Here is an 18,175-nt window from a genome sequence, read left to right on the forward strand (position 1 = left end):
CCTATCTTCTGTCGAAGATAAAAACTGAAATTCTCCTCCCCCACAATCCCCATCTGGGTCCTGAAAACCAGCAGGTGTGTGCGAGCTCCTGGATCATTAGCCCACAGTTCCTGACAAAAACTGTCCCAAATAATGCCATTGACTCATTTCCACAGGCTTCTCAGTCACCAACATACCAGCAACAGAAAATTAACGTTGATCTGCTCAAGGGGTGAAAATGTTGAGACCTTGAGCACCAAATCTGACCTTTAGGACCTCATAACGCACAGCCCAATGAGAAAGTCAGTGAATCCTATAACACCTGTAGGACTAGCCATTCTGGTGTAGCACATACCAACTCACACAGTCCTGCAATAACCAGTGTCCACAGGCCCCAATCCATGACTCCTACAAGATGCCCCCAAGCTGAGTCCTCCCAAATTTTAAACATTCACCACCCCAGCCCCCAAATCAATAACTCTCAGAGACTGAACCAAACACTGCAGGAACTTACATGTACAACTCTTACAAAACCTCAAGGATTTCTACAGAGTTCTCAATCATTTACTTACATGCATAGCTCTAATTATCCGCCTTCAAGGATTTCCTGAAAGTGTCACTCCTGGCTGCCTTGTGAATGATTCCTCTAGGCTCTGGGTTATCTAATCCTATTGGACTCTAACTCATTGATCCTTCCCCACAGAAATTTCCTGAGTCATTGACTGCCAGAGGAATCCAATCAAACCCGAATCTGGTATGACATTTCACTTCAAGGATAAAAAGAAAACCTAAAAGTACATTCAGGCAGAAACAACGAATTATTTACAATGAAAAGGGATCACAATGGTACCTGACTTCTTCTTTGCAATGATAGAAGTTGTATAAGAAGAAAATATCTGAGAGTTATCAAGAGAAAAGGACTGAAATCCAAGAATTTTAAACCTGTCCTAGCTAGATGCCATTCTTTTATCAGAGCAAAAGAATGTCAATTTCAGACATCAAGCCAGTCATAGCATAATATGCCATTATTCCTATCTCAGGACAACAGTCAAGGGACTAGTCTACACAATTATAAACTGAATAGTAACAAAAACCTTAAGCAGGAAGAAAGTAGTTTTAAGAGGTGATTCTTACAACTGATAACATGATAACATCTGAATAATGAAAGATAACGTAATTAGGCTTTTGGAGTAAATAAAGCTATTATTAAGCAGGAACTTAAAAAAAACCCTGGGATATTCCACTTAGCATAATGTCCTCCAGGTTCATCCACAATGTCACAAACGGCAATATTCCCCCTTTCAGGACTCAGTAACACTCCCTTGTACATACATAACACAATTTCTTTATCCATTCGTCCAGTGAAGGACATTTATGCTGTTTCCATGTCTTGGTATTTCTCCAGTGTACTGATTTCATTTCCTTTGTGTATATTTTGAAATCTTAGCATGTGAGGAGTCTTCAAAAGTTTGTGGAAATGCGTATTATGTAAAAACTATGCATGGATTTCAATTTTTTGCACCTAAACAGATCTTCATTCCAGATTTCCACGAACTTTTTGAAGTGCCCTCATATTTCTCTGATGATTAGTGATGCTGAGCACCTTTTCAAAGGCATGTCTTGGCTGTTTAAATGCCTTTTTTTAATATTTACTTTATTTTGAAAGTCAGAGTTACCAGAGAGGGAGAAGAGAGAGGGAGAGAAAGAGAGAGAGAGAGTGAGAGCGAGAAGTCTTCCATCCAGTGGTTCACTCCCTAGATGGCTGCAATGGCCAAAGCCAGGAGCCAAGAACTTCATCCAGGTCTCTCATGTGGATGGCAGGGGCCCAAACACTTGAGCCATCTTCTGCTGCCTTCACAGGTGGATTAGCAGGAAGCTAGATGGGAAGTGGAGCAGCCAAGACATGAATCAGCATTCATGTCAGATGCTGGCATCACAGGCAGCGGCTTTACCTGCTACGCCACAATGCCAGCCCCCGGTTTTTATGCCTTCTTTGAAAAAATGTCTATTCGGGTCCTTGGTTCAATTTTTTAGATTTAATTTTTTTTTTTTTATTTTACATTTGACTTGAAAGTTTGGGGCACAGAGAGAAAGGGAGAGAGAGAACTAGATGAAGAGAGATCTTTAATCTGCTTCTTCACTCCCCAAATGCCTGTAATATAGCCAGGGCTGGGCCAGGCCAAAGCCAGGAGAATGGAATCCAATCCAGGTCTCTCATGTGGGTGGTAAGGCCCCGAGCACTTGAGCCATCATCTGCTGCGTCTCGAGGTACCCATTAGCAGGAAGCTACACTTGATCTTAGCCAAAAGGCCGAGAAGCGATTAGCAGGAAGCTGCAGTGGAAACGGAGAGGTTGAGACTTGAGACTTGAACGAGGCACTCCAATACGGAATGTGGGATCCACACTCTGGATATGAACATCTTATCAAATACATGATTCAAAAATATTTTCTCCCTGGGGCTGGCGCTGTGGCACAGAGGGTTAATGCCCTGGCCTGAAGCGCCAGCATCCCATATGGGTGCCGGTTTGTGTCCCAGCTGCTTCACTTCCAATCCAGCTCTCTGCTATGGCCTGGGATAGCAGTGGAGGATGGCCCAGGTCCTTGGGCTCCTCACCCGTGTGGGAGACCTGGAGGAAGCTCCTGGCTCCTGGCTTTGGATTGGCACAGCTCTGGCCGTTGCAGTCAACTGGGGAGTGAACCATTGGATGGAAGACCTCTCTCTCTCTCTCTCTGCCTTTCCTCTCTCTGTGTAACTCTGACATAAAAATAAATAAATAAATCTTTAAAAAATTTTTCTCCCAAACCTTGGATGATCTTTTCACTGTGTTGATTGTTTCCTCTGTTGTACAAAGATAGGGGAAGAGAGGGAGAAGAAATGAGATGTTGATGAAAGGGTATGAACTTACAGTTATGTCAGATACAGAATTCTAGAGATCTAATGTATAGCAAGAGGACTAGAATTAAGAATATCATATTGTACAAAGAACTAAAAGATGACAATTGTCTATGAACCTTTTAAAGTCCTTTTGTATATTAAAAATTGCTAAATGAGTATATTTTAGGCAATCACACACACACACACTACGATGGAAGGTGATAGGAATGTTAAACTTCTTACTTGTAGTAAGCATTTTTTAACCAATTTATCTTCTATACAAATATCAAATCCAATACTCTGATATGCTTATCATGGAAAGCTTGGCAAATGTTTGGCTGAACAGAATAAAAAATACAAACAGTTTTTATTATTTGTGTTATAGTCAATGACTCAAAAAGATTATTATGTCCAATTTATGCCTAAAATTCAGATTTGTTAGGATTTTTGCTGGGAATTCATGTCTTGATATAGAAGATGTATATATAGCTTGTAGACCCTGGTTACAGACCAAAAAGATTTGTTTTAGGAGGAAAATAGGAGTTGTTCCCATACTAAGGATTTCTTGGAGGGACCCAGAAATGGAAACTTTGTGGCCTTAAGAGAAAATTCATATTTAGTCTGGGTGGGATACTTTACAGACACAGGACTACCATTGCATTTTTATAATTTCTTTCACTTTTTTTCATAACAATGTGTACACCCAAGGCCAAGGTTTATATTCTGAAAGCAAACTACAATTCAGATCCAAACAAAAGGTTTGGTTCACTCATTTTTGAAGCTAGACATTATAAAATTGTGTACTCAAAAACTTATAACCACATCTGAGTCTATGTCAAATTTTTCATGTCAAATTTTATGTTGCAATCATTAAGGTGTGAAAAAATAAGATTGGAAAAAAAAGAGTTTTTCAAAGTAGGAGGCGGAATAATAGCCCTGAAATATACCCACACCCTAATCCCTGGAATACATGAATGAATGTATCAGACACAGCAAAGAGATTGTGAAGATGTGATTAAGGTTACGGACCTGCAAAGGGGAAATCATCCTAAATTATACCGTGGGCTCAATCTCTTTGCATAGGCTCTGAAAACTCTGTAACTTTCCCCAACTGCACCGATTAGAAATATGTCAGATGACAAGTGTTCCATCTGCCATCTCTTGCTTTCAAGGAAGAAGGGGATCATAATCCAAGGAACTCAGGCTGCCCCCTGGAGGGAACATCCAACAGGCAAAGAATCATGTAGCCCAGGACCAAGGTGTAAGTCTGAGGACTGCACACCCTGAGGTTTACAGTTCCTAGTGTCATGGCCACCAAAGTTCTGAAGGTCAGAATTCCAAAGCCAGTGTCACTCAGTGTCGCTGGGATACAGTCAAGGGGTTCACTGGGCTACCGCTTCCTGGAAGTTTTCCGGGAGGATCTGTTTCCCTGCCATGTCTGCTCCCTACAGGGCTCCTGGATGTGGACGCATTTTACTAAGGATATGTATATACAAAATCATGATATGTACCTTAACCTTTTGCAATTAAAAAATACCCTGGGGAAAATATCTAGTGAAATGAGAGGGAGAAGGCAATGCATTTCCATGAGCATATATTGAGACAATATAAAATGGACCTAGTGATGAAGAAGCAACAATCATATTTTTAAGCAATGTCAAGGCATCCACTAGCAGAACTTCATAAAAATAATTAAAATTCCAAACTGTCACAATTTCAAAATTACAGTAATGTAGAGGGGGATTAAGAGAGACATGCTTGGGGCAGCTGTTGTGGTCTAGCTTTAAGCTACTGCCTGGGACACCCATATCCCATATCGAAGTGCCAGTTTGTGTCTCAGCTACTCCATTTCCAGTCCAGCTCACTACTAACATGCCTGGGATGCACTTGAGCTCCTGCCACCCACTGGGAGACTCAGATGGAGTTCCTGGCTCCTGCCTCCCGCCTGGCGCAGCCCCAGCTTTTGTAGCCATACCATCAGAGGAAAGGTCTCTCCCTGTCTCTATCACTCTGCCTTTTAAATAAATAAATAAGTAAGTAGAGAGAGCCAAGTCAGTAAACTTACGAAAAGAGAAAGATAGCAAACATCAACTAAGCAAAATAAGTAGTAAACATAAAATAATGGGAGGCATAAAATTTAGCGTATGAGTGTTAGAATCCAACAAAAAGACAAAAATGTTTGAAATGAAGTACTGGGTAGAAATACATTATATTATTATCGTTCTTTTCTTTACGGTTGGTACTCGTTTTGTCTTAGTTTGGAGATCTCTTCTATGTCAGGGTCATCATATAGGTCAGTTTTTCATTACTACAACTGTGTGGACCCAGCTTGTCATGACGGCAGCAGTTCCAGTAAACACTATCTTGCCCTGATGGTAACCCTGATGGTCATTTCAAACCTTACCGGATAAACAAAGCTGTAAAGATAATCTGCTACTCTCATCTGAAGCTTTTATCTGATGCCTGGAATGTCTCATAAAAAAAAGTCCAGGTGCATTCGAATTAGGCACAGGACACCATTGTCTTTAAAAACGCTTTTTCTCCAGTGTGGTGGTGCAGGCACCTGAGACCAAGTTTCTGTCCCTAAATCATCCCAAATAAACTATACTATCTGTAAGTTTGGATCTGTGCTCTTTCGTTGGTCTCATGGCACCTTCCACCTTTGGTGGCCGATTTTCATATACTGGGTTTCTTGAAACAACAGGAAAAGTACTTGAGGTAATCTAACTTTTTATAAAGAGGCTTATTTTGGCTCACAATTCTGGATATTGAAAGTCCAAACAGCAGGCTAAGTTTCTACCCTCTTAACTCATCGTGTCACATCATCTTAATATAGGTCACCTACGAAAACTTAAACTGAACAATAAATATAGCACTTACGGTAACTGAAATAAATACTATATTTTAGAGTCCTATTCTTTTGAGAAAGTACTAGATGAATGATTAGAGCATTAAAATATCTTAAATTCATTGTGAAAATTGCATAAACTTACTGCCGAAGTTATTAAGTATTCAGTTGAACAAAAGATTACGTACATAACTGATCTTTAATATAAGAAATGCATTTGGGGCCAACACTGTGGCATAGTGGGCTAAGCCTCCGCCTGTGGCACTGGCATCCCATATGGGTGCTGGTTCTGGTCCCAGATGCTCCTCTTCCAATCCAGCTCTCTGCTATGGCCTGGGAAAGCAGTAGAAGATATCCCAAGTGCTTGGGCCCCTGCACCCTCATGGGAGATCCGGAAGAAGCTCCTGGCTCCTGGCTTTGGATCCGCCCAGCTCCAGCCCTTGCAGCCATTTGGGGAGTGAACTAGTGGGTGGAAGACCTTTCTCTCTGTTTCTCTCTGCCTCTGTAACTCTTCCTCTCAAATAAATAAATAAATAAATCTTTAAAAATGCACTCACTACAGTATTTTCTGGAACTAGGCTGCATTTTATGTCAAGGAATGCCCTATACTTCAAGTTATCAATGCTCAGAGACAGTTGTCTTATAAATAGGGCACTGGGACAATGTAAACTTTGTAGTACTGCGTAGTGGACTGCACTGCTGCCTGAAAACTTGAACACTGCTATTTGTGGTTACTTGTTGAAAAATCATGATCTGTGTTTTTTACTTTTCTTAATGATTCCTGCAGTCATTAGGGTGATGTCAGCACTTGAGAGCAGATGAGTGAGTGGAACAGATTTACTGAATGTAATAATGAAGTGTTTTATGTAAATAGTTATGACCATAATACATAGCAAGTGTTTAATTTGCATTATTCTAGAAATAGAAAAATGTGTATATGATTTGCATTGATGCATTTTAATATTTTATGAATCATTAGATTATATATTTTTCCTTGCTGAAGATGCCAGGAAAACATGTTCAGGCACCAACACTTAACTTCAGCCTGGCCCAGCTCCAGCTACTTCAGCCATTTAGGGAGTGAACCAGCAAATGGACAATCTCTCTCTGTCTCTCTGTATCTGTCTGTCTGTCTGTCTCTGCCTTTCAAATAAATAAATAAAACAAAAATAAATAATAAAATTTTAAAAAATTGATAAGAAACTAGATTTAAGACATATTGTGCCCAATATACAGCCAGTCCTCCATATTTGAGTTTTGCCTCTGCAGATTTAACCAAGAGTGAACCAAAACTTTTTTTAAAAAATTTCCAGGGTTGAGCTTTTCATGCAGCAATTAAGTTGCTGCTTGGGAGGCCAGCATCCCATAACAGAGTACCCAGGTATCCATTTGCAATTCTGCTTCCTGTTGATGTACTTCATGCATGCAAGATCTGGATTGAATTCTGGGCTTGCGGCTTCAGCTAGGCCCAACCCTGGCTGTTGCAGACATTTGGGAAGTGAACCAGTGGATGGAAGATGTCTCCCCACTTCTTCAAATAAACTTCTAAAAATAAGTAAATGTGGGGCTAGCGCTGTGGCATAATGGTTTAAGCTGCCTGCTGCGGTGCCAACATCCCATATGGGTGCCAGTTTGAGTCCTGGTTGTTCCACTTCCCATCCAGCTCCCTGCTAATGTGCCTGGGAAGACAGCACAGGATGGCCCAAGTCCTTGGGCCACTGCACCCACATGGGAAGAAGCTTAGCTTCTGGCTTTGGCCTGGCTAAGCCCCGGCTGTCGCCGCCATCTGGGGAGTGAACCAGAAGATGGAAGATCTCATTCTCTATCTCTCTGTCTCTGTTTCTCTTTCTCTGTAACTCTGCGTTTCAAATAAACAAACGTTAAATAATCAAAAGCCCAAGATAAATGAATTAAGTGTGTTAAACCTGATTAGAAAAAGACAACAAAATATCCATGAGAAACCTGATAAAGGTATGAGAGAAAGAAAAAAATATACATATATACATATACACACATAATTCCACAGGTGTGGAAATAATCAAAATAAATGAATGAAATATGTGTAGGTCCAGGAAAACATAAAATGCCTAGCAAACATAAACTACCAAAAATTCACTCTCCAGAAGTGTGGGGAGCAACTGGGAGCAACTCGGACTAGACTAAGTTACTGGAATTAAGACTTATTCTATGCATCTGCTTTCCCACAATATGGCGCTGAGAAGGGAAACAGCTTCTACACAGCTGCCTCCAGTTCAACCAATAAACTGTGGGACCTGCTCCTGATTGGAGGAGAGCAGCGTACTCGGCGTGTGGGTAGCAGAGTTGGGATTGGTGGAAGAGGACTATAAAGGAGGAGAGAGACGGCATGCACCAGAAACATCTAAGAGGAACATCTAAGGGGAACACCTGTGCAGCCCCCGAGAGAGCCGGCCGGCGGTGTGCCGCTCCCCCGCGGAAGTGGGGAATGTGGCAGGGGGGACCGCCCTTCCACGGAGGTGGAAGGGTCGGTAGCCAACCCGGGAAGGACCAGCAGCAAACCCGGGGACGGCCGAGCAGACGAAAGAACAGCGCAGGGTCCTGTGTCGTTCCTCCACGAAGACGGGGAGCGACATAATGGTGCCGTGACTCGGATATGAAGCCTAGGCAAGGTTTAGTGTCGTTCCTCCACGAAGAGGGGGAGCGACATAATGGTGCCGTGACTCGGATATGAAGCCTAGGCAGGGTTCAGTGTCGTTCCTCCACGAAGAGGGGGAGCGACACAGAAGTATAAATCTGTAAAGATCAATAATTAGAGAAAAGAAAATAGTTAAAATTTATCATTTTTAAAAGACATCTGCTCTAAATGTGTTTATAGCAGAACTTTAAAAGAAAATCATGTCTATGCCATTTTCATCCATGAAAAGATATACATTCCCCGGTTTCCTTATAAAAACTGGCATAACCTTCACACCAACACTTGTTAAATATAGTACAAATCAAGAGAACAATAAACAATTTTCCTATAGTGTCAAAAATTCTAAATAAATATACTACTAACTCAAATCCAACCATGACTCTCAAGGAAAATTGCCCTTTACCAAGCAGAACAATTCCACAAAGGCAAGGATGTCCATCCACATTATATATCAATGTAATTCATTACAACAATCAATTAAGGAGAATAACATCATAAGGCTAGGAACATCAAAAAGGCATCTGACATAGTTCAGGAGCCATTCTTAATAAAAATACAAAATAAAATAGGAACATGTATATATGAAAACTACAAGGAGACCTTCAAGAAAATGAAAAGATACCCACAGGATGAGAGAAAATATATGCAAATCACACATCTGACAAGCACTTTGTATCCAGAATATTAAGAACACACAATTCAATAACACAAATAATCCAATCTATAGATAAAGGATATGAATAGATACTTCTCCACTGATAACATACAAATAGCCAACACAGGAAAAGACGCTCAGCATCAGTGACCATTAGGGAAGTGGATATCAAAACCACAATGAAATACCACTTCATGCTTACTATGATGGTGATAAAAGAAGGATGTATTTTTCTCTGAAGGGAGGAGAGAACTTCCACTTGGATTATGGCCTTGTCTAAATACTGACGGAGTTTGTGGATTCAAAAGGCTCCCATAGCCCAGGCAGCTCATGCCAAGAGCCTCGGGTGGTCACTGACATCATACATAAGAGTGTTAATTGTTAAATTAATAACAGGAGTCACTGTGCACTAACTTCCCATGCAGCACCTTTGTCCTTAAAGAGCTGTATTATGAGAGCTAACTGTAAAATTTGTTCTCAGGTTTGTGTGTGTTTGTGTGTGTGTGTGTGGAAATTATTGAAATCTTTAGTATAGAGTTGGTCTTCTGTGTACAAAGTTAATTGAAAATGAATTTTAATAGAGAATGGGACTGGGAAGTGAAGAGAGAGGAGGAGAAGGGGTGGGAGAATGGGTGGGAGGGCGGGTATGGTGGGAAAAATCACTATTTTCCTAAAGTTGTACTTATGAAATTTGTATTCATTAAATAAAGGATTTCTTTGGAAAAAAAAGACAGGTGGATGTTTGGTGCAGTGGTTAAGACATTGCTTGGGGCAGTCACATCCCATATTGGAAGTGCATGGGTGTGAGTCCAGTCTCCACTCTCAATTCCAGCTTCCTGTTAATGAGTACCCTGGGAGGAAGCATCAGGTTGTAACCCATGGGTCCCTGCCACTCATGTGGAATACTTGGTTTGAATTCCAGATTCCTGGTTTCCACCTGGCCAAGTCTTGGCTGTTGTGGACATTTGGGGATTTGGAGACTGAATCATCAGATGGAAGATCTTTCTCTCCCTTTCAGATAAAAAAGTAAAAAGAAGGAGGAGGAGGAAGAAGAAAAACAAGTTGTTTCTCCATATCTGCTACATGCTCTACTTGAATTAACAAACAAAAAGGAAGGAGGAAGGAAGGGAGGGAGGCAGGGAGGGAAGGAAGGAAGGAGGGAGGGAAAAAAAGAGCAAAAGATAGTGACAAGCATTAGCAAGCATGTGACAAATTGGAACCATGCCGTGGCCCACTGATGGGATATGAAGTGGTGCTAATATTTCAGAAAACAGTTGGGCAGTTCTTCAAAATTTTAAACACAGAGCTACCATATGATCTAGTGAGGAAGTTAAAAATACATCACCCTGGCATATTGACTATTTTGAGTTAAAAGGCACTTGAAAAACAGCAGGTGCGAGAGGATCATTGTGACCTTCCTTCTGGTTCTTCAAAGCAGATGAAATTCCTATGTGAACCATGCCCTCCCTCTACTAGAAGGAGAGCAACACTGTCATCATCAAGGGTAGGAAGTGGAGATGGAGACAATTCTGTACAGACTTTGTTAAACTAACTCTTGTTTCAAGGCTTCCCCCACAACAAAATATACTTTTTCAAAATTTAACTATTCTTTGTTCTATCAAGTATGTAACTGATTGATTCTAACTGCATCTTTGGGTTTTTATTTCTTTATGAAGTCTCCCACACCATGTAACATCTATATTAAATACATTTGTATGCTTTTCTGATGCTGCTCTGTCTTATGTGATTTTAATTCTCAGGCCCAGTTGAAAAGAAATCCTAAAAGGGAAGAGATCAAATGTGGCCTCATTCCCCTACACCAGGCAATTCCATTCCTTGGGTATCCATCCAAGAGAAAAATATGTTTATGCAAATATTTGTACACAAAAGTTCATAGCACTATTAGTAAGAGCTAAAAAGTGGAAACAACCCAACGTCCAACAAGTGATATATGGATAAATAAAATGTAGTAGTATGTCTATACAGTAATAAAAATAAAGCTCTGGTTGATGCTGTGGCACAGCGGGTTAAAGCCCTGGCCTGAAGCGCCAGCATCCCATATGGGTGTTGGTTCTAGTCCTGGCTGCTTCTCTTCCGAACCAGCTCTCTGCTATGCCCTGGGAAAGCAGTAAAAGATGGCCCAACCCCTTGGACCCCTGTACCCACGTGGGAGACCTAGAGAAAGCTCCTGGCTCCTGATTTTGGATCGGTGCAGCTTCAGCCGTTGCAGCCATCTGGGGATGGAAGACCTCTCTCTCTCTGTCTCTACCTCCCTTTGTAACTCTGTCTTCAAATAAATAAAATAAATCTTTAAAAAAATAAAGTTTTGTCCTCTCTCTATATATGCAAAGTCAACCAATCATTCATTGGAAATATCTTTTGAAAATCTGAAAATGTATTTTTTCTTGTCATTATTCTCTAAATGATACAGATACAGTACAATGACTATCTACCTATTAGGTACATTATATGAGGTTTTATAAGTAATCTATAGATGGTTTAATGTATATCTAAGGGCATGCATAGGTTGTATGTAAATACTATATCACTTTTGATAAGAAACTTGGGCATCTGGGCAGTCTGGTATTTACAGGATGTCCTGGAACCCCTTTCTCATAGATAGCAAGGAGCAAATGTACTTCTAAAATAGTCCAACTCCTAGAAATAGAGAGTAGAATGGTGGTTACCAGGGGCGAAAAGGAGGGGGAAAGGGAGAGTTGCAATTCAAAAGGTACCCTAGTATGTTTTCTGTTGCTGTTAACAAAATACCTAAGGCTGGGTAACATATAATGAAAAAAGGTTTCTTTAGCTCAGTTGTGGAAGCTGCAAGTCCAGGATTGGGTGGCTCCATCTCACTCCCAGGGTAGATGGCATCAAAATGGCAGGAGTGCATGCAGAGGAGGCCACATGGTGAGATAGGAAGTCAGTGGGGGTCAGGAGCCAGGGTTGCTCTTTGACAACAACTCACTCTCAGGGGAACTAACTGGGGCTCAGTGAGAACTGCATTAATTCCTCTGAAAGCAGCACCCCCAAAGACATAAGTACCTTTCATTAGGCCCCACCTCTTCTAGGTTCTACCACCACAATACTGCCACAGCTTCTGGCCGTGAACCTTTGGGGGACACACTCAAATCACACCCCAACCATAACAGCAGGTATAAAGTTTCAGTTATATAAGATGACCAAGTTCTAGAGACTGCTGTACAATATTGTGCATGCAGTGAACTGAATCATTCACTGAAAATTCTGTTGAGGGTAGATATTATATTAAGTGTTCTTACCACAATGAAAACAAATAAAAGGAATGAAGTACTGATATACGGCATAACATGGATGAACCTTGAAAATATTCTAAGTGATAGAAGACAATCACAAAATGCCATGTATTTTATAATCCCATTCATATAAAATTTTTAGAATATACTAAAGAGATAGTGGTTTTCTGTGGCAGAGGGTAAGAGGTAGGAATGGGGAATGATTGTTAATGGGTATGATGTTTCTTTTTGGGGTGACAAATTATTCTAAAATTAGATTTTGGTGATGGTCACACATTTTTGTGAAAATACCAAGAATCATAGAACAAACCATATGTAAGTTTTAAATTGGTAAATTTTATGGTAAGTGAATTGTGTCAATAGTGCTTTTAACAAAAGCTAGGAAGAAGCAAAGCAGGGTTTCTAATCCAGTATCTTGCAAGGCATAGCTATTCAATAAACATTTATTGAATGAATGAATACTTTTCACTTTCAAATAAAAATGTCCCAGTTATTTTCATTAACATTAGCAACAAGATAGTGATACCCTCCACCATGTGTCACTCAACATTGTTCTCACAGCTCTAGCTAATGTGATAGATGATAAGGTCATCAGAGTTAAGAATCTGAAAGGAAGAGAGTATCCTTTTTAATTAGATATGATATCGTATCTCAAAAAAGTAAGAGACTATGAAAATCAACCAGAATTCATGAGAATTTGATAATTGGATTGGATAAGAAAACTATAAAAACTGATAGATTTTCTCTATGGAAATAGAAAAAAATACGCTAGCCACAATAACAAAAAAGCTACAATATCTAAGTTATCAAACGTTACAATATCTGGGGCTGGTGCCATGGCTCACTTGGCTAATCCTCCACCTGCGGTGCCAGCATCCCATATGGGCGCTGGGTTCTAGTCCCAACTGCTCCTCTTCCAGTCCAGCTCTCTGCTGTGGCCCGGGAAGGCAGTGGAGGATGTCCCAGGTGCTTGGGCCCCTGTACCCGCATGGGAGACCAGGAGGAAGCACCTGGCTCCTGGCTTCGGATTGGCATAGCTCCGGCCGTAGCGGCCATTTGGGGGGCGAACCAACAGGAGGAAGACCTTTCTCTCTGTCTCTTTCTCTCACTGTCTAACTCTATCTGTCAAATAAAAAAAAGTTACAATTTCTAAGAATGAACTTTCAGAAAAGGAGTTGACTTTATAAGAAGAAAACTATAAAATATTTAAGTTTCAATGGTTACTAAAATTTTTTAAAATGTATGTGAAAAGCAGAGAAACAGAGAAGGTTCCCAACTGCTGATTCATTCCCGAAATGCCTTCAATAGCTCAGGCTGGTCTGGGAGCTAGGAACTCAGTCCTGGTCTCCCATGTGAGTGGCATGGACCCAATTACTTGAGCTATCATTAACTACTTCCCAGGGTCTGCACTGGCTGGGAATCAAACCCAGGCACTGGGAATCGAACTGCTAGGCTAACCTGCCTGCTTCCTTGACAATTATTTTTGAAACTAAATAAAATGATTTTACCATTCACAAGAGAGAACACATGTTTAAAAATATTAAAGAAAACAACAAAAATAGTGAGGAAGATTAGCACTAGGTGGTGTTCAAACTATTTCTGAAGTCAATGTAGTATTTGTGAAGCGAGTATATATATATATGTATATATGTATATATGTATATATGTATATGTATATACATGTATATAAAGAACAAAATAAGAATTCAGAATTCAAACAATAGGGGCTGGTATTGTGTCACATCGGGCTAAGCCTCTGCTTGCAATGCTAGCATCCCATATCAGAGTGCCAGTTCGAATCCTGGCTGCTCCACTTCCAATCCAGTTATCTGGTAATGTATTTGAGAAGGCAGTGGACAATGGCCCAAGTATTTGGGCCTCTGCCACCCGTGTGGGAGACAGAGATGGAGTTCTTAGCTCCTGGCTTTGGCCTGTCCCAGCCCTAGCTGTTGCGGCCATTTGGGGAGTGAATCAGCAGCTGAAAGATTCTCTCTTTCTCTCTCTTTCTTTCTCCTTCACTCTCCCTCTCTCTCTGATATTTTGCCTCCTAAATAAATAAATAAATAAATGAAGTTTAAAAAAATAAATGTTTGGGGATTTATAGGATGAAAGTGGCCTTGAGTTGGAAAAGGGTATATTGATTTAATGATTAATGTTGGGAAGTTGGCTATCCAGTTGGAAAATATAAACTGATCCCATCTCCTATCACACACCAGAATAAATTTTAATTGGGTTAAAGTTTAACTTTAAAAATTAAAACAATAAAAGTATTAAAATAAATTTAAGACATATTTTAAGCATGAAATAGGGTGAATTCACTGGGCAAGAAACACAGAATCTGTAAAGGAAAAAAATCAGGTGTATCTGATATATTTAATAATATGATTTTTCTTAATTAAATTTGAAGACACTTCAAAAATCAAGATATAAAGGAAATATAGTTCAAACAAATGACAGGGATAATATTCACAAATGAATAAGAAAGACAAACCAGGCCGGCGCCACGGCTCACTAGGCTAATCCTCCGCCTAGCGGCGCCTGCACACCGGGTTCTAGTCCCGGTTGGGGCGCCGGATTCTGTCCCGGTTACCCCTCTTCCAGGCCAGCTCTCTGCTGTGGCCCGGGAGTGCAGTGGAGGATGGCCCAAGTGCTTGGGCCCTGCACCCCATGGGAGACCAGGAAAAGCACCTGGCTCCTGGCTCCTGCCATCAGATCAGCGTGGTGCGCCGGCCGCAGCGCACTGGCCGCGGCGGCCATTGGAGGGTGAACCAACGGCAAAAGGAAGACCTTTCTCTCTGTCTCTCTCTCACTGTCCACTCTGCCTGTCAAAAAAAAAAAAAAAAAAGAAAGAAAGAAAGACAAACCACCTAAGGGAAAGAAAAGGCAATGGATATGAAAAATTTTTAAAGTATGCATAAATTTCAATAGCCAAGAAACATGATCACTAGTTGTCATGAAAACACTCATCTGGGGCCAGCATTGTGGTACAGTGAGTTAAGCTGCTGCCTGTGACACCAGCATCCCACATGAGCACTGGTTCAAGTTGCAGCTGCTCCACCTCTGATCCAGCTCCCTGCAAATGTGCCTGAGAAAACAGCTGAAGATGATCCATGTACTTGGGTTCCTGCCACCCACGTGGGAGACTTGGATGGAGTTCCAGGTTCCTGGAATTGGCCTGGCCCAGCCCTGAGTGTTGTGGCCATTTGGGAGGTAAGCCAACAGATGGAAGAACTTTCTGCCTCCCTCTCTCTCTGTCTGTAATTCTGTCTTTCAAATAAATAAATAAAAACTTTTTTTAAAAAAGCAAAAAAGAAAATGCACATCATAGCAAACTAGATAGCACTGGGTTTGGTTCTCAGGATGAGGAAAATAAAGTAACAACATTCAGTGTGTGAGGGCAGATCTTAAGATGAGCCCTTTTATATGCTGCTGGCAGGAGTTCCAATTTTACAAAAGTTTTGGAAAATAATTTGGTGGGATGTATTGAACTTTAAAACATCCATTGCTGCACCTACTGATCAGACAGATTAGATCAGTCTCTAAACACACTTTGGAAATAAATATCAAAAATATCAACATTTTGGGAAATCAAAATCTCATATCTAAACAACTCAGGGATCTAAGGGAAAAAGCACAACAGAAATTAGAAAATATTAAAGCATTAAAAGTAAACTATAGTGGGAAAGTTACAGTATCAAATTTTGTTACAGGGAGCTAAAATGTTCTTAAAGAAAATTCACAAACTTAATGTCATAAAAGAAAATGATCAGTAAGACAAGCATTTAGGAATTTAAAGAACAAAAGAAATAATGATGTCAGGAAGGAAATTAATGACAAAGAAAACAAAGATACAAGAGAATCAACAAAGTCAAAGGTAGTTTTTCAAACAACCTCGTCTCAGACCTGACCTCAAGAAGCTACATATGTGATTCTATACCTCCCCCATAAACATCACGCACCCCACACAGAATCCTGGGCCACCCAGACAATAAACTCCATCCCATACCCCACAGGCTGCCATCACTCACCCACACCCCCCAGGACTCACCCCACACAAAGCCTCACCACTAACTCCACCGTGCTTACCACTCGGGCCACTTTGTCCACTGAGCCTGCCACTTACCCACAAACCCCTGTCCTTCCGTGTGCAGCTTCTTATAAATGACCCCAGAGAAACCCTATCATTCACCCTACTGAGTACATCATTGAGTGCGAAATCCACGTCATAACATCCCCATAATGATTTCAAAGTTCCACTGGCCTTAAATCGGCCTCTATTACACTTGCTCCCAGAGCGTTAAGTCCTGACACTGCTTGGAGGGACCCTCACCTTTCTGGAGGTGACCTGCACACGCTCAGTGTGCGGCCGACAATTACACCTGGTGCACTTACACTGTGTGTGTGTGTGTGTGTGTGTGTGTGTAGGGGAGAGGCGGGCTTTCCACTTTTCTTCAGTGACTTTGTCGGGCCCAGAACATGGCTGTCCCCTTGGGAGTGTCTCTACGGGAGCCGCCATCTTGGAAGGCTGGGCATTTGAGCCAAGGAGCCCGCCGCCCGATCTTCCCCTTGGGGCACTTGCCGGTGACCGCGGCACCAGGTCCTGGGCTGTAACACCCGGCTTCTCCCCCTCCGCAGCAGCCTCAGGGACTTAGTTAACTCCAAAGCCCTAGCGGCCCGGGCGCTTCGCCTTCCCAGCCCTCAGCGGGGGACCTCGTCCCAGGCCATCTCCCACAGGAGCCTCGGCTCCCTGAAACCTCGCCCAGGGTCCCTATCCCGGAGCGGGCCGGGAGGCGGACCAGCCCGGGGCCCCCACTCGGCTGCGTTTCTCGGCGGGACTCGGCAGCCCCGCGGCAGCCCCGGCTGCTCCCTTAAGTAGCCCAGCCCCCGGCGCCCACGCTGTTCCGGGCCCACCTGGCGGGCGCCTCAGTCAGAAGCTCGGACTTGGGCCGCGAAAGGGACCCTCCCAGCGTCTCGGCTGTCACCGAACCTGTGCAGTCGCCGCGGGGGGAGTCGCGCGCGTCAGGTTTAGGCCAGGAAGCGGAAGTCGCCAGCAGCGAGAGTTTAACCTCTGTGCGCGGAGGGGGCTGAAGGGATGCGGCGCCAGGGACTGAAGTTCTGGGGCGGGGTGGGGTGGGAGTAGGGGTGGGGAGTCATGGGTAGGGGTTGAGGGGTGGTGGTGACTGCGGTGGGGGTATCTTAGCTCAACTTTCAAAGTCCAGCGTTTCACCTTTCGGATTTCCCGGTATGAGCATGAAGGCTAAAGTTTCTGAAGCTTCAAGTTGTAATTCTTTGGATTGGTTTTAGTGTCAGCATTTCAGTTTCAAGTGCTAGCCTGTAACAGCCTTCCTCAATCCCTCACTTCCACATACACACACCCTGCTCACACTCAAGTTCTTTGGAGGTCCATTGTTGGACTTGCAAAAATCCTCTGGGGCACTGAGTGCCAGGTAATGGGTGCGTTTCTACTTTTGGCTGTTGAACTAGAGAGGGCACCCAAACGCGGTGTCTCCCGGCGCTTGGGGCTGAACAGCTTTGTTCTAGAACTGTCAGTTGCCCCTTTGCTGGACTCTGGTCAGCAGGGGTGGAAACGCTCTTCTCCCAATCAAAGAAGGTATCTATCTGGAGGGAGAGTAGAAAATATGTCAGTCTCTGACACCATTTTGTACTACCCACACAAACAAAAAGTTAATCCAGGTATCAGTGATTTTTAAACTAGTTCTATTGTGGCCTGATAATGCTTTTTGAATGATGTTCAGTCCAAATTTGGAGAAATTTGCCTTGAGGTTCAAGTTCAGAGGTAGTTTTCAAAACTGTTGCAGGTTTTGATTGCAAAGATTGTATGTAGCTTCCAGTTATTGGGTGTCACGC

At 42.2% G+C, this 18,175-nt stretch overlaps 1 protein-coding gene across 4 annotated transcripts in view; it reads right to left on the reverse strand.

The window, feature by feature from the left end:
- Nucleotides 1–17,425, reverse strand: part of ZNF41 (zinc finger protein 41) — a 45,036-nt gene extending 27,611 nt beyond the window's left edge. For 2 of the 4 annotated variants that reach the window (XM_070066986.1, XM_051827052.2), the window contains exon 1: nt 17,295–17,425. The gene's annotated coding sequence lies outside the window, so the exon portion shown is untranslated. Of the gene's footprint in view, nt 1–17,218 lie in introns of all 4 variants that reach the window. The other 2 variants (XM_051827053.2, XM_017349721.3) reach the window with 2 other exon arrangements.
- Between the last annotated feature and the right edge of the window lie 750 nt (nt 17,426–18,175).

Source organism: Oryctolagus cuniculus, chromosome X, assembly GCF_964237555.1.
Source record: "Oryctolagus cuniculus chromosome X, mOryCun1.1, whole genome shotgun sequence".
Taxonomy (NCBI): domain Eukaryota; kingdom Metazoa; phylum Chordata; class Mammalia; order Lagomorpha; family Leporidae; genus Oryctolagus; species Oryctolagus cuniculus.